General features: G+C 38.6%; 1 long non-coding RNA gene and 1 pseudogene across 1 annotated transcript; both read left to right on the top strand.

Moving 5' to 3' along the window:
* The window catches only part of LOC136687337 (NLR family CARD domain-containing protein 3-like), a 49,568-nt pseudogene extending 34,991 nt beyond the window's left edge, over positions 1–14,577 (top strand).
* LOC136687382 (uncharacterized) lies at positions 1,148–7,859 on the top strand. The gene is made up of 3 exons (XR_010800458.1): positions 1,148–1,214; positions 4,749–4,994; positions 7,492–7,859. It is a non-coding gene; the product is annotated as an uncharacterized lncRNA (long non-coding RNA).
* Positions 14,578–16,360: the final 1,783 nt, after the last annotated feature.

A 16,360-nucleotide genomic window follows, 5' to 3' on the forward strand; every position in this document is an offset into this window, starting at 1 on the left:
GAGGGGAAGCTCAATTTCGGCCTACATCATAAAATGTGTCGGTTTATTTATACGTAAATTCTACCCTCCGTTCTTTTTCAAGAAAATGATCTATGACCCTGTCGTACCAACAAGGCGTCTTTTCCAGGGACTTGACTAGTGTCCTCTCAATGGCCAGCAGAGCTAGGCTGCTTAAACGGCCTTGGCCCATGTGAAGTGTGTCCGCCTGTGAGTGCTTTGTGACGGTGGAGGGGCTCAGCAGCACCCGCTGGACAGAAACTGTGATAGAAATCAGAAAGAGTGATAGAAGTCAGTCTCCAAACACAAGCAGCTACAAAAAAACCCACCAGAAATAGAAGCTCGATTTGTCGCTAGTCATTTTTAACAAAAAAAATGCCGCTAAGAGGTTTAAGAAAGTCTGGTTCAACTCAGAACAGAATGAAAATGTAATTAAAGATCCGCTCCCACGGATCTTTAAACCAAAGGATCGCTGATTCGCTCATTTCGCTGTCAATCAAAAAGGGATTCAGCCTCAGACAGATCATCCAATCATCATGCAGAAGCTGAGCGTCCGGGCCAGCCGAGGCCAGCCCACTGCCTCATAGACTCCCAGAGACACAGAGCGTCCGATGGGCGGGACAAAGCCCAGCATTTATCCAATGACTCGTCTCGTTTCGCTGCACTTCGCTGCTTCTCTATTGAACTCTGTGGACGCTCAGCGTCCTCACTGTTTAAAGCACCGTGAAGGGAATGATTGAGAGGAAAGCCGTGTTTTACCAGTGATAAAAAGCTGATTCTGAACAAAAGTTGAGCGCACTGTAGTGCATATTTATTCAATGACATGTACACACAACAGTATATATTTGATCACTTATTTTTTGACATTTTAGTGGAAGCTGAGCTTCCCTTGCAGTCTTAGAGCAATCGCCTCTGCTATATAATATGTATTTTATAATGTTATTCATGGAAATTTTCGTATCTCTTTAGTCAAGTATGCTAAACAGTTATGAACTGGAGACACCTCCTACTTGAACACATGCACTTATGATGAAGCTCTTCCCCTGTAAGTAAAGTACATTATGTAATTTATAATTTTATGTGTATTTCCTAGTCCTAATTGAAACTTTTTTTTTTTCATCTTTAGATTTCAGTAAAAACAAATCTGGTACTATTATGATGCTACTTTCTACAAATGCTGTTATCTGTGAAGAACCATCGACTGCTGACTCAAGAATGTAATACTTATATTATTTTAATGTTTATTTATTCAATTTGCGTTATTGTATTAGTCAAATGGCACAGAAACGCCCTAACAATGAGGTTTTAAACAATGAAGCTAAGAAGTTTAACATCAGTCCTTTTTCACATGATTTAAATAGCACTCCGATAATCTGCGAACTAAAGCGAAGTATTTCAAAATTAGAAACTAAATTGAATGAACACGATACGGGTACAACTCTGAATCCCTTTATATTAGAAGCTGTAAATCAGCTTAATGACAGTTTGTCCGTAAATCACACCCCAAACTTTGAATGTTTAACATCTCCTAACAATACTGAAGAAAATACAGCTGAAAGTTTGTGTGATGTTTTCTTTGAACTGGAGCAGAGCTTATCGAAATTACAAAACACACTCAATGAACACGATACGTGTACAACTCTGAATCCTTTTCTGTTAGACGCTGTAAAACAGCTAAACGACAGATTGTCAGAACCTCCTAATCCAACCCCAAACTTTGAATGTTTAACATCTCCTGTTAATACCTCAGAAAATAATCCTGAATCTTTGTCAGATTTTTTTCTTTTGAGATTAAATGATAATCTGATAAATTTAAGTCAAAATTCATTAACCGGTCCTGATTATCATGATGATCCGAGTAACGAACATTCACCTAGTGTTGAAAGAGAGGTTGAAATATTTCCTCCTTCACCTAATATTGAAAATCAGAGTGATCTCAATGACAATTCTCCTCCATCCCCTAGTGTTGAAAGAGAGGATGAACTGAATGACAATTCTCCTCCACCTGACAATGGTGATGTACAAATGGGGGGTGGTATTGACCCAAATATCAATATAAATCGCTTAGACAGATTCCGCACCACAGAAATTAGAAGAAGGATAAACTTTTCCTCTCTAGGCAATGCTGATAGTTTTGCTGAATTTTACAATTATGTTCTTGAGATTTTAAATGAAATGCTTAATATTGCCAATGATGAAATAGGTGGTCTGAGTGATGGTGTGTTTGTAGAAATTCAGGGTGATTCGCTCAATGTTTCGTCGCGTGTTAAATCGTCGCAGATAAATGATGGGGGTATCGACCTGAATTCCTTTCTGATGTTGTTTGAAAACGTCATTCAGAGTAAATTTGAAATACTTTCCAATGAAACTTTATAATTAGTTATACGAATTGTGCATGCTCCTCAGGGTGGAGGGAAAAAAAACTATCGGGTATCTTCAGATTTTGTTCAGAAAAAGTTGAAACATCTGTATGTTTTTCACAACAAACATAACCTGTTTTGCCTTATGCGTTTCTCAAATATTGAATCCTGATAAAAACATTTTTGAAGTAGAACAAATAGCGACGCAACTGCAAAATGATGTAGGTTTATCCACAGATGAAATGGTTAGCTTTGCACATATTACATGGTTTGAGCAACATTTGAACTGCAAAATCATAGTGTTGTACCGAAGTGATGAAAAGAAGTGTGTAGTTTGTTTCAGAACAGGAACATGCCTCATGACAAAACCATTTCCCTGTTCTTGCTAGATAACCATTCTTACGGTGTCAAAAATCTTAAAGGTGTTTTAGGTACATCCTATGTCTGCCCTTACTGTTCCACTGGCTTTAACAATCTGAAACATCACAAATGTGATTTTCATTGCAACGTATGTCTTGACAAAGACTGTCCTAAGCAACTAAAAAAGACTTGTTGTCTAAGGGTTTGTAGATCGCAGTATTGTTATGATAAACATAAAACAGTGATTGATTCAAGCGATGATCAAACTTTATGCAAAACTAGATTCTACTGTCCTAAATGTAACACAGTGCAGGATCAGGGTAAAGCATCCAAAAAACACCAGTGTCAAAACAGTCGTTGTAAAAACTGCGGAGCCAAAGTTGATTCAGAAATCATGCATGAATGTTTTATGCAACCTAAAACATTTGAAATTCCTGATGAAAAGTACGTCTTTTATGATTTTGAGACAAATCAACAAACAGGTTACCACGTAGCTAATTATATATGTTGCATTGGTTTCAGAGGTAAGGAGTGGACAGCAAAAGGGGATAAATGTGTGGCATCATTCTTTAGGAGGTATCACAGGGAAAAGTACAAAGGTTATACATTCAAAGCACACAATGCTAGAGGGTATGATTCATACCTTTTGTTGAACCATTTCGCAAAGGAAGGTATCACCCCTAACATCATAGCGTAAGGTGGAAAAATCTTGTGTTTTCAAGATGTTGAGTATAAACAGAGATACATCGACAGTCTCTCTTTTCTCCCTATGAGACTGAGTGCTATTCCAAAGGCTATGGGGTTCACAACAGACAAAAAAGGATATTTTCCACATTTCTGAAATACTTAAGAAAATCAGAATTTTGTAGGGCCTTATCCACCTAGTTCTATTGGGTAGACACTATGATGGCCAAAGAAACAGAATAGTTTTTTGAATGGTACAATACACGTGCAGGAAAGCTCTTTCACTTTAAGGAACAAATGGCTCAATATTGTAAGAATGTTGTCCACATTTTGAGAAAAGGTTGTATAGCTTTCAGGGATGAGATACTGAGCAGTACAATGGTTGACCCGTTCAAATGCATCACTACAGCTAGTGTCTGTTTGCAAATATTCAGAATGAACTTTCTGTCTGAAAACATTTTAGCTATACCACCTTTAGATAATTACTTCGACAGTCAGAAATCATTCTCAACACCTTCCATACAATGGCTCGAGTACATCTCTGACAGAGGCAAGATCCCCATCTGACATGCCCTCAATGAAGGTGAGGTCAAGTTCAGAAACTACTTTGTGGATGGTTATTATGAAAATGGTAGTGGACGAAAGGCTTTTGAGTTTTTAGGATGTTTTTATCACGGATGTGATAAATGTTTTCCTTCAAATTTACCACATCCTCTAAGTAAGAGTTCACAATCCTTTTGGGGATGTTTATCAAAATTCTATGGATAGAATTCAGACTTTGCAAAACACTTTCAAACTGAACGTAACTGTGATGTGAGAGCATACCTGGAATGAGATGAAAAGAACAAACCAGGATGTTAAATTGTTTATGACCCACGTTGACTTTCCTGAGCGCATAAAACTGTGAGATGCTCTGTTCAGTGGTCGAACAAATGCATTGCATCTCCATTGTGTAGCTCAGCCCGGTGAAAGGATTGATTACTACGATTTCACTCTATCCTTATCTAAATAAAACAAAGAGGTACCCCGTGGGTCACCCCACTATCATCTTCTGTCATTTTCAACCGTTGGAAACATATTTCAGGCTCATTAGAGCAAAAGTTCTCCCCACTAAGGGCTTGTGGGCCCCTGTTCTCCCTTATAAGGTGAAATGCAAACTCTTGTTTCCTTTGTGTCGAATGTGTGCTGAACAACAAATGCAAAATTGTAAACACACGGATGAGGAGAGGGCCCTGACAGGTAGTTGGTGTTGCGTTGAGGTGATGAAAGCCATTGAGAAGGGGTACAGAGTGTTGAAGGTGATTGAAATATGGCACTTACCTAATCATTCGAAATGTTTGTTTACAGAATACATCAACAGGTTTCTGCAGACAAAACAGGAGAGCTCAGGTTATCCCTCCTGGGTGGTTGATGAGGCCGAGAAAAAAGAGTACATACAAAAGTATGAGGAGAATGAAGGGATCAAACTAGAACAATCACGCATTGAAGTTAATCCTGCACAGAGAACTGTGGCTAAACTGGCACTGAATTCTTTATGGGGAAAAATGTGTCAGAGAACTGACAGGACAAACACTTCACTGATCAAAGACCATAGTGAGTTTTTACAATTCATATTCTCGGATATGTACAACGTAAGTCATTTCTCTATTCTGAATCAGGAGGTGGCATTGGTGCAGTGGCGTTACGCAGACGATAGGTGTCTCAAACCGGGTAATGCTAATGTATTTATCAGTATTTTCACCACAGCTTATGCAAGACTTGAATTGTACAATCTGATAGATTGACTACAGCAGAGATGCTTATACACGGAAACTGACAGCATCATTTTCAAAAGTAAAGAAGGTGACTGGATGCCTCCTCTAAGTGATTACTTAGGAGGTCTTACGAGCGAACTGGACACAGGTGATCAAATAGTAGAATTTGTCAGTGTGGGTCCGAAAACCTATGGTTACCGCACTCTCAAAGGTAAAATTACAATGAAAGTTAAGGGTATTACTTTAAACTACACCAATGGTGAAATTGTGTATTTGAAATCCTTGACGGAACTAGTTAATGAACTTGTGAAAAATCCTAATTCTGATGCGTAAATTATGACTACCCACAATCAAATTGTGAGAGATAAAAGAGGCTTTCACTAAAAACACAAATCACTGATGAAAAGATTCAGAGCTGTGTATGATAAACATGTTCTCTTACCTGATTTCACAACATTACCATACGGATATTAAATAACTAACTAAATTAACTAAAAATTATTAATCCAAAGGGATTTGATTCTAGACTTCAGCTTCCTTTTTCTTGTATAGTGTGTGGACCAAGCAATAGTGGGAAATCTTTTTTTATCAAAATGTCGTTGGAAAATTGTACGGATTCCATGTCAAAAATCCCAGATCAAATTGTATGGTGTTATATGTGCAGGAAGCCTCTCTATGATGATCTGATGAACAAAATAAACATATGTTTTGTTCAAGGAATACCCGACTCTTTGTGTGATGATGAACTATTTCCACCGCACAAAACTAATTTATTGGTAATTGATGATCTGATGGAAACAGCTAGCAAGAACGAGGAGGTAGAGAATGCCTTTACACACCACAGGTTATACACACCACAGAAACCTGAGCGTCATCTATTTGGTTCAAAATCTGTTTTTTCAAGGAAAAAGTACCAGAACCATCAACTTAAACACCAACTATATGGTACTTTTTAAACATCCTAGAGATAAGCTACAGATAAGCATACTGGCACGTCAAATGTATCCGGGTAACAACAAATACTTTTTAGAATGTTACCAAGAAGCAACTGCTAGACCTTATGGGTATTTATTTCTAGATTTAAATGCATCAACACCAGAAGAACTTTGTCTCAGGTCAGGTTTGTTTGCGTGGGAGAATCCTGCAGTGTATATTCCAAAGAAAAAAAATTTAAAGTACTGAAAAATGTCTGCGTGTCTAAAGAGAAATTTTCAGATGTTGACATCTCTATATCATGCTACCCCTGGAGAAAGGAAGGTTATATTACATAAAGCTTCCTCAGATCTCATATTAGCCATCTGCGAATTAGCCCTACATCCATTGAGAGGAAACATTCCTTTAACGTCTCGTCAATATCATCAGTTTAAAAGACAGAAAAAATTAATTAAACTATTTGCTAATTAAAGAACAGAATCTTTTAGTGGATGCTAAAACAAAATCTGTTAACCAATCCGGAGGTTTTCTTCTGCCTTTATTAAGTGTCGCAGTCCCCTTCATCAGCAGTTTAATAGCATATGGTCAGAGATAACATGGAAACCGCTGATAAGATGTATTTGGTGCCTCAACACCAATTAGATAAACTTAAAAACATGACAAGTGGAAAAGAAATTGTTAGAAAAATGGTGGAAAATTATATAGACAATGTGATGCGTGATTTGATTCCTTATGAAAAGGCTAAACTTTATGCATCAGCCTTGCAAAGATTTTTAAAAATTGTCAAACAGGGAGAAGAAGAAACGTCTCAATTAACCGTTTCCCTACCTGCTGAAAATATGGCGTTGACAGAGGCTACTTTTTGACGGTGGCTACTGAGGATTTACAAACAACTAAATACAAAATTATTAAAGAGGCTATAGGAAATGTTCCAGCCAGAACCCGAAAAAAATGCTTCTTACATAATGGAGAAAATATTCAAGTCTAATGATGTAGTTTCATGGAATGATGGAGAATTTATTTCAAGGTCAAACAGTCAAAGGATCACACATGTTGGATTTGATTAAAAATCTCACAGCTCCTCAAAAAGTATTTGATGACCAGAGACCGTTAGGCTGGGCTGAACTGTTACAAACTGTCGCTAACTTAAACATTCCGTTATCAACCATACCTAATGCAGGGGTTAGACGTAAAATATCTGATGTTAAAAAATCAAAATCGTTGTATTCTCCCACTGCCTACTCCTGTGATGGAAATTTGTTTATAGAAATTATTCATAATCCATATAGATATTTTTAATCAGCAATGACCATGCATGCTTGTGTAAACTGAAATTGTTTTATTCTTAATTCTCTGTGTGTAACAGCAGACTTGTGTGTGTGTGTGTGTGTTTCAAATAACAGCATATCGACACCTTCCGTTCAATCAACTCCTCTTGTCTCCGGAACACAGAGAGGAGATAACTGAGACCAAAGGGGTAGAGGGGGAGGCACAGAGCACGTCTGCAAAGGTGTTAGAAATACAAAAGAGAGTAAAAAACAAATGGTAAAAGACTTGGAGTCATACTGCGAGCAGGATACATTGAAAGGTGATTGAAATGTAAAAAGAGCAAACAGATGGTGAACTTCAAAGGGCATTCCAGGTATAAGAGAAGTTAGTTGAGAAACCGACTCAGCTTTCTTATTTCTGTCATAATTTTCCACCACACTCCCCTAAAAGTAATGAGTCCTCTAATCTTGAACCTGTTTTTAAAACTCCTAGATTTACCACTTCAAGCTGGTTGAATTTTTTATTAATCATATTGTAATTTTATTTCATAAATGATGAATCTTTGTAACAATTAACCATGTAATGTTTTTCTTTATTTAAATAAAATGTAATTTCAATGATTTTACATATCATTGTTATTATTTTTAATTCAAATACACTGTAATTTTTTCACCAGAGTTAACACATTGAATACAATTCATAACTTGTAATGTAATTTTTTCTAGGGTACATTTTTTAACAAAAGCTACAACCATATCATCGTTTCTTTTTAAATCATCACTGTACATAGACATAATTTCATTTAAAGTATAACCTTTAGCTTTATGATATAAAAATAATACACAATGTTGTCCGCAACAAACAGATTCGAACCTCTGAACTTGTTTTGAGTTATGTATTACTTCCAGACAGTTCTTTTTTTTTTAAATAATAAATAGATTCAGGAAAGATGAATTTGGGGAATTTGGGTGATTTCCATATGAATCGAAAAAATATCCTGTGACTTCATTGATGAGATATAAAGCCAACCAGTGTTCCCCAGGCATGTGACTCGGATCAGTATTTACGATAAATAACGCAGGAAAAACAGGTTCTCTTGGGTACAGATATGACTGCCTGCGGGTAGACTGAAGGTTTTCATAGAGACCCTCTCTAATGGATATTTAGGTGTAGGGTTAAGTAACACTTGCGCATGACCCAGTTTCACAGCCGGAGAAACTGTTACTTTTTTCACAAACAGTGATGCTGAGAGTAATTTCAGTTTGTAATCCCTCGGTCCGTCTTTCATTAGACAAAATTCCTCTTTACTTCGAACCATTTTAATTTTTAGATCAACTCAGTTTAGTAAAAGTTTATCTTGAAAAAATATATCAGAGTGGATGTGCCCGATCAAATCAAAGGTTTTACTTTCTGACCTTAAGGGTCGGTTACATCCATCTGACCGGCTGTATCTTTATAAAACAATCCGGTTGAAAATTGCGTTTGCAAGGCGCCTGCGCCATAATTCAAAATACACTCCATTATTGATCTGTAAGGGTAAGTATTGCTTGATTCACTGATGAGGCGATCCCAAGCATAACATCTACTTGTGAAAATAGAGGTGCTATAGGGTAGTTATAATAATAATAACTACCGACCTTGGCATCGTTAGCAATATTTGACCCATCAGGATTTCTGATCTTACATCTTAGATGTTAAAAGGTGTTGTTCAAGTCCAGGTAGTCTTCCCCATTTCCCGCTACGTAAAACTCGAAGGGTCCGTTATCCGTCAAGGCAGAAAGTGGCGGTATTTCGACATAAGTATATTTTTCAATACTTGTTTGAGTGTAAGGTAACGTAAAAATATCTAGTTCAGATTTGGTGCATTCAGTTGAAAGAAAGCCATTGTGTTATAAAATGTTCAATCTTCTTTGCTTGATAGAGGCCTAGGAGGAAGCACGCTTGTCTCTTCGTTTGTTCTTTTTCACTCTGCCCTTACTCTCTGTGAGCTTTCGCTTTTTATCTGTAATTAAAATGCGCCTCCCAGGAGGCTTCCTAATATTCTTGTGCGCAGTCGCAGCAATTCCTGATCCATACTGTTTTTGATTCTTGCTAATAATGTTGCTCACGACATCACTTACTATACCTTGTGCAGCTGTTTTAAAATGTGGTTTTACAATAGTTATACCCCTTTTAATAACAGGCACAGCCATCCTAAAAAGCGCTTTGGAGATTCCACCTAACCCCAGAACCATACATAGTTGGTGTTCCTTTATACCCCGGCAGACCACTTCCTGCTTGGTTTGTATAATATTGTATAAGATTTCTGGGGTCCCTGTAGCTTATACCAGTCATTTTTTCAAACACGAAATGAATGTTTTGCTGGTCTAAAGTGAAGTTTAGCAATTACTTTTCCGTAGAGAAAAGGAATATGTTGATTCTGGTCTGACTTAATTTCAATAACTGTATCAGTTATAAAACTCTTACTCACAGGTACGTAGCGTGGCTTGTCGTAAGTTATTGTGACAATCTCGTTGTTCTCACCGGTTATATGTACACATCTCAACAATGGTATCCCCTACCCTTTGATAATGAATAATATCTGTATACACATACAGGACATAAAAGCCTGCGCGGACATCTACCGGATAGGGAGCCTCAGGTTCATCACGTGTAAGATTTTTTTTTTGGTTCCAGACCTAATATAATTGATAGAATCCCGTGAGCCCCCAGCGAATAACTTTTATCAGTCACCATACGTATTTTGTTGGTATTAACATTATATTGGATTTTTATTTCAAGAGCTAACTTTTTTACCACTCTATTAATTTCCTGAACCAGAGCATCTATGTTGCTGTAATACCCCGGACTCATTTGACAGGTATAAAATTCTTTCCCACACTGTCAACGAGTACCATGAATGAGGACATTGTACTTCAGTGAGAGCCACCTCCCAGTCACCCGTCAATTCAATAGGTTTGGCAAATTTGGTGGTGTAACATGAAATCTTGTTTTCAGGATAGATGTCTTTGGATGCGTTGCTCGGGAGAGTCAAGTAGAATCTGTTCTCTTCCATGACTATATGGTTATGATATTCAATGCGTTCATATCAAATCTTTTTAAACTTTGATGTCAATCACGTCCTTTGCAGGAATCCAAGAGTTAAACTTTTCAGGCCACCCCACCCATTTCACTAAACACATCTTTCTCCTATTTTGTATTTTTTCATCTAAAATTTTCTCAATTTTATAGGATATATCTTTTGCGACTTTAGTTTTTTGTAGCTCCTGTTCATAAAATGCCTCATCAATGTTTTCACCATCCATATCTTGCAGCTTGTAAACCGGAGGATCTCTCGGTATCTGTTCCGAAACCGTGAAATTTTCATTCGTGTAGTTTTGCTCATGTCTTTTTTCAAAATGTCTTTTCACACGTGAAATCTTTACAATGTCGCCGATCTTAAACTTAAAACGTAGTTTCTTGGTTCTTGAAGGAATCAAGCCGTACAAGTTTTTAAAAACTTTGAATGAATTTGTTTAATTAACATCAACAGGTTTCATTTTGATAGAGCTGTGGTAATTATTATTGTAAGCAAGGACAAAATCCTGTACCACATCAACGTTTTTTCTCATATTAACAGCTGCGAAATATTTCCAGATTTTATTTCTAAGCGTCTTGTTAAAATGTTCACAGACCGAAACTTTCTGGCCTGTGCCTGTTGCAAAATGTATGATATTATACCTGTTCATTAATCCTTGAAAGTTTTTATTAAATAATTATTTTCCTTGGTCAGTTGGCAGTTTTTTAGGAACTCTCCCATCCATCAGAATAGACTCAAAAGCTTTTGTCACCTCAGCTCCTGATTTGTTCCGTAATACACGTACCCAAGCATATTTAGATAAAATATCTATACAAGTTAACATAAATTTCATATTCTCATTATTCCCTGATAAACTAGTCATATCCACTAAATCGGCTTGCCATTGCTCATCCATGTTTTTCACAAAAACTCTGTTTTTCTTAAATTTCACAGAAATAGGCTTATGGAGAGTGTATGCATCCTGCGCTGCTAGCCAGGTTTTAAGTTCACCATCGTTTACCCATTTACCAATTTTCTCAACAATAGCTCTTTGCAAACTCTTAACCCCTCCGTAAGACCCTGGGCCTCATTATCTGCTTTGTCATATTTGTAATAATGAACACATAATTTCATAAGGTCATAGTATAGAAACCTTTACTGGATTAATGTCTGTATATATACTTCTAGTAATAACCCCTCTGTGGGACACTGTTGTGTTGTGATTTCATTTCATTTCTATTGAGTGAGGTTTTGACTCTAAACTCTAAAATGTCTTAGATTTATGAAAACAAACATCCAGGTCTTTTTGTAATTATGTTAAGGGTTTTAAACTTTTTTTTTATAACTTTTACCTTTAGATTTTAACCTGTTTGATACTGAAGTGTTTTTGTAAATTAAACAGAATTTGGTGCTTGTTGATTTGATTCTAAACAGCAGCTTGTTTTGCTCTGAGTAAATACCACATCTTTCACTTCTCTCTCTCTCTCTCTTTCCCTGCTTTCTGTAGATTGTCTGGTTGTTTAGTTACAAAGGAAGGCTGTGCTTTTCTGGCATCAGCTCTGAGATCAAACCCCTCACACCTGAAAGAACTGGATCTGAGCTACAATCACCCAGGAGACACAGGAGTGAAGCTGCTCTCTGTTAAACTGGAAGATCCACACTGCAGACTGGACACACTCAGGTACGGACAGCTTTCTGTATTTGTGTGTGTTCAGTTACTGATGTCATCTGCTGTTACTGTATTTCTATAAGCTCTACAGCTCTTTGTTCCTTCTTCATTTAGCCTCTGCTCTGCTCTAGTAGTATTTAATAGTAAATAATCTAGTAGAGGTTAATCAGAAAACAAGGATTCAGTTCGCTATGAAGCATAAAGACTGGACTCTGGAGCAGTGGAGAAAGGTCATGTGATCTGATGAGTCCAGACTGATCCTATTCCAGAGCGATGGGTGTGTCAGGGTCAGAAGGGAAGTGGATGAAGTGATGCCCCCTGCACAAGCCTCTGGAGGCAGTGTTATGTTCTGGGGGTCTTCAGTAGGTCAGGTCTAAACTCAGCAGTGTTATGTTCTGGGAGTCTTCAGTGGGTCAGGTCTAGACTCAGCAGTGTTATGATCTGGGAGTCCTCAGTTGGTCAGGTCTAGACTTGGCAGTGTTATGATCTGGGGGTCTTCAGTGGGTCAGGTCTAGACTCAGCAGTGTTATGATCTGGGGGTCTTCTGTGGTTCAGGTCTAGACTCAGCAGTGTTATGATCTGGGGTTTTCAGTGGGTCAGGTCTAGACTCAGCAGTTTTTTGATCTGGGGGTCTTCAGTGGGTCAGGTCTAGACTCAGCAGTGGTGTGTGGCAGTAAAATGTCCACTGAGGAAAAAAAGTCCACTGAGGACCTGAATGGACTGAATGACCAGGTCGTCCCAGCAGTGGATTGTTCCAGGATGACACCAAAGTTCATCAGGCTCAGAAGAACCTAATAAATGAGCAGCTGAGTGTAGGATCTAAAAAGGGTTTAATGAAGTTGTAGAAGAGCGACTCTGCTGCATTATTCTGTGTTGAAGGCTGAGAGGAACAGATGGAAATGGAGGAAATGAAACACAGAGAAAGAGAGACAGGATATTTCTCTGTGATAAAAAGACAGAGAGGATGAATCACCACAGATGATGATCTTTCTTCTGTTTCTAAAAATGACATCAATGAATGACGCTGTGAAGAAGCTGAATGTGGGGCTCAGAGAGTACAGTGAGAACACACACAACTCAAACACAACCATCAACTCACAACTGTGTGTGTGTGTGTTGTAGGTTGGAGCATGGAGGAGAGATCAGGATTAAACCAGGACCAAGAAAATGTAGGTTCTCTCTCTCTCTCTCTTTCTCCCTTCCTCCTTCATGCTCTTTTGCTTTTTCTGTTTCGTTTTCACTTTTCCTTTTCTCTCCTGCTCTTTCTCTTTACATTCGTTGTGTCTCATTTTGTGTTGTTTGTGTGTTGTGTAGGTACCACTTCAGAATAAGACTTCACTTACAAAGGTTTATAAATGGTTTAAAGTCTGTTTATTAATAGTTATGTTGTTAACACATTAATAATCAGTTATAACACAGATATAAAGGGCACCAGTGACCTGTTGTTTGCCAAATAGTGAACCCACATCTATCTACAGTTAAACCTCAGATCTTGCTGAATACTGACCTCACTGTGTCTCCTCCATCAGTTGACATTAACCCCATCAACTCCAGCACATATTTGTTAATGAGTTTAACCCTTTAATGAATTACCCACCACCAGAGTGTCTTTTTCTACTTTAATGATAATGTGGTGAACTTTAACATGTGAAATGACTAAACTCACATTCTCAGGTCTGAGCTTATTCTTTACCTCCACATTTTCACTAAGTTCTCTCACACTTTCAGTATTAGACACAAAAGAGTTCACTGTCACACTTCCGTTCTCTGCGTTACAAAGGATTATTAATCACTTTTAAAATGTTCACAGTGTAATTAATAACCATGTAATAACAGGCTTTTAAACCATTTATAAACCTTTATTAGTGTATTCTTATTTTAATGTGGTACCATTGTGTGTCTGATTGTGTGTTGTGTACCTTGTTGTATGCAGATGCCTGTGAGCTCACACTGGACCCAAACACAGTGCACACACGCCTCTCTCTGTCTGAGGGGAACAGGAAGGTGAAGCGTGTGAAGGAGACACAGTCGTATCCTGATCATCCAGAGAGATTCAGTGTCTGGCTGCAGGTTCTGTGCAGAGAGAGTCTGACTGGAAGCTGTTACTGGGAAACTGAGTGGAGTGGGAGGGAGGTTTATATTTCAGTGGCGTATAAATCAATCAGCAGAAAAGGACTCAGTGATGACTGTTTGTTTGGAAAGAATGAAAAGTCCTGGAGTCTGTTCTGCTCTAATAACAGTTACTCTGTCCGTCACAATAAGAACATTACTGATGTCCCTCCTCCTCCCTCCAGCTCTAACAGAGTAGGAGTGTATGTGGACTGTCCGGCCGGCACTCTGTCCTTCTACAGCGTCTCCACTGACACACACACACTCACACACTTACACACACTCACCACCACATTCACTGAACCCCTGTGTGCTGGGTTTAGGCTTTATTCAGGCATCTTGGTTGGTTCAGACTCCTCAGTGAGTTTGTGTCAGATAAAATAGTGCTGTGTGTGATCTATTGTTTTGATTGGTCTTTTCTGTCAAACGAGCTGCTGCTTTAAAATGTGAGGAGAATCACAAAAGACGATGAAACAGAAATGAAGCTCAGTTTGTAAAAGAAAGCGAGCAGAGAGACTCTTCAGGGACAAAACAGTGATAAAACCTGGATCTGAGTGAACACTACACCCCTGCACGTCTCTCTCTTTTATATCCCTGATGTAAACAGGATTTTTCAGCTGTTTATTTGATTTCTCTCGTTATAAAGCGCTGTGTTTATTTACACTGTGCGCTGGTCTCCATCGTCTCTCACATCAAATCTATGGGGAGTCAGTTACAAAACAGTGGATTCTCTGTCTCTGACGTGTCCAGCTCGGTCCTACTTCTGTATCCCAGGCTCCTCAACACCATCTGAGCGCCTCTTCTCTACAGCAGGAAATATAGCTTCAAACAGAGAGAACCAGCCTTAGCCCAGAACATGGGAGAGGTTTCTATTGTTACTCTGTAATGAAGGAGTGAGGGTGTGAGTGAGTGAAGGTGTTTCCTGTAGGAGGAAAGAGGACAGAGGGGATCAGGGTGTAATGGGTGGGTTGTGTTCATCTGTGTCGTCAGTGTAAACACAGACCCTCGTCATAGTGCACTTCCACCTCCAGAACTCTTCAGATATTTGTAAATATTAAATATTTAGTTTTCAAATGACGCCAAACACAATGTAAGTGTGGGCTAACACTGAACTGTCTTTGTTCTTGTTAATCTGGTTAATGGTGTAAACTGAGCACAGACAGTGTGTTGATGCTGAGTGGACGGGGGTTAAGAGATGTGTCTTAAAGCTGAAAGGAAACACAAACATAGGAACAGAAGGAAAAGATGGGGCTTCTCTAAGAAACTCTTCTCCTTTCTGTGAGATTGGATTCTGGGGGTTTGTTGTGGGGGGAAATGAAAGAGTGATGTTTGTTGGTGGAAAAGAAGAATTCTGAAATATACTTTTATTAAAGTTTAATATTATGAACATTTAATAAATCTCTTAAAAAACAGAAGTCTGTCTTTCTACTGCATCTCCACACACACACACACACACACACTCTGAAGCCCTCTATTCAGGGTGTAGTCTGTGTGATGGTGTCTCCTCAGGGGGTTGGGATGGTTGTGAATATTCAGTGGGGTTGTGTCAGATGGAGCTTCAGTAAATCTTCAGCTATCTTCAGGAATCTGTGTAAAATCTGTTTCAAGGCGGTTCCAGTAATGAACTTTATAGTGGAGCTTGTTGAGAACGTGCCAAAGATCTCTGAACTCCTTCAGATGTTTAAAAGCTCCAGAGCTGGGATTTTCAGGGCTGTGAGTTCTGTTCTGAAGCTGAAGACCAGGGCTTCACTTCACTGCTCCTGTAAAGGCACTCTTTAGAGATACGAGGTTCTGACTCAACAGCCGTGACACGCCTCCTTTCTATCAGCAGCTTCAGTGCAGTTCATCACAAGTTTGGGTACACCTGAGTACATGGTTGAGTCTCTGAGGTGAAGGAGATGAACACAAAATAAATAAATGAATTTAGAGAAACAATAAACTTGTAGGTGACTGGGGGGCGTCCAAACTTTTCCACTGAACTGAATCTGTGACGTCATCCTTTAATTCTGGCTCTTCTTCCAGACCACGGTTATTTAAGGAGTGTGTGTGTGTGTGTGTGTTGGGGGAGGGGAGGGGTGTGTGTCACTGAATGGAGGATGGACGGTGCTCGGAGGGTTATTTTTAAAATGGATTCAGTTAAAAGGCCTCCGTCAAAGTCTGGTTCCTT

Source organism: Hoplias malabaricus, chromosome 2, assembly GCF_029633855.1.
Source record: "Hoplias malabaricus isolate fHopMal1 chromosome 2, fHopMal1.hap1, whole genome shotgun sequence".
Lineage (NCBI taxonomy): Eukaryota > Metazoa > Chordata > Actinopteri > Characiformes > Erythrinidae > Hoplias > Hoplias malabaricus.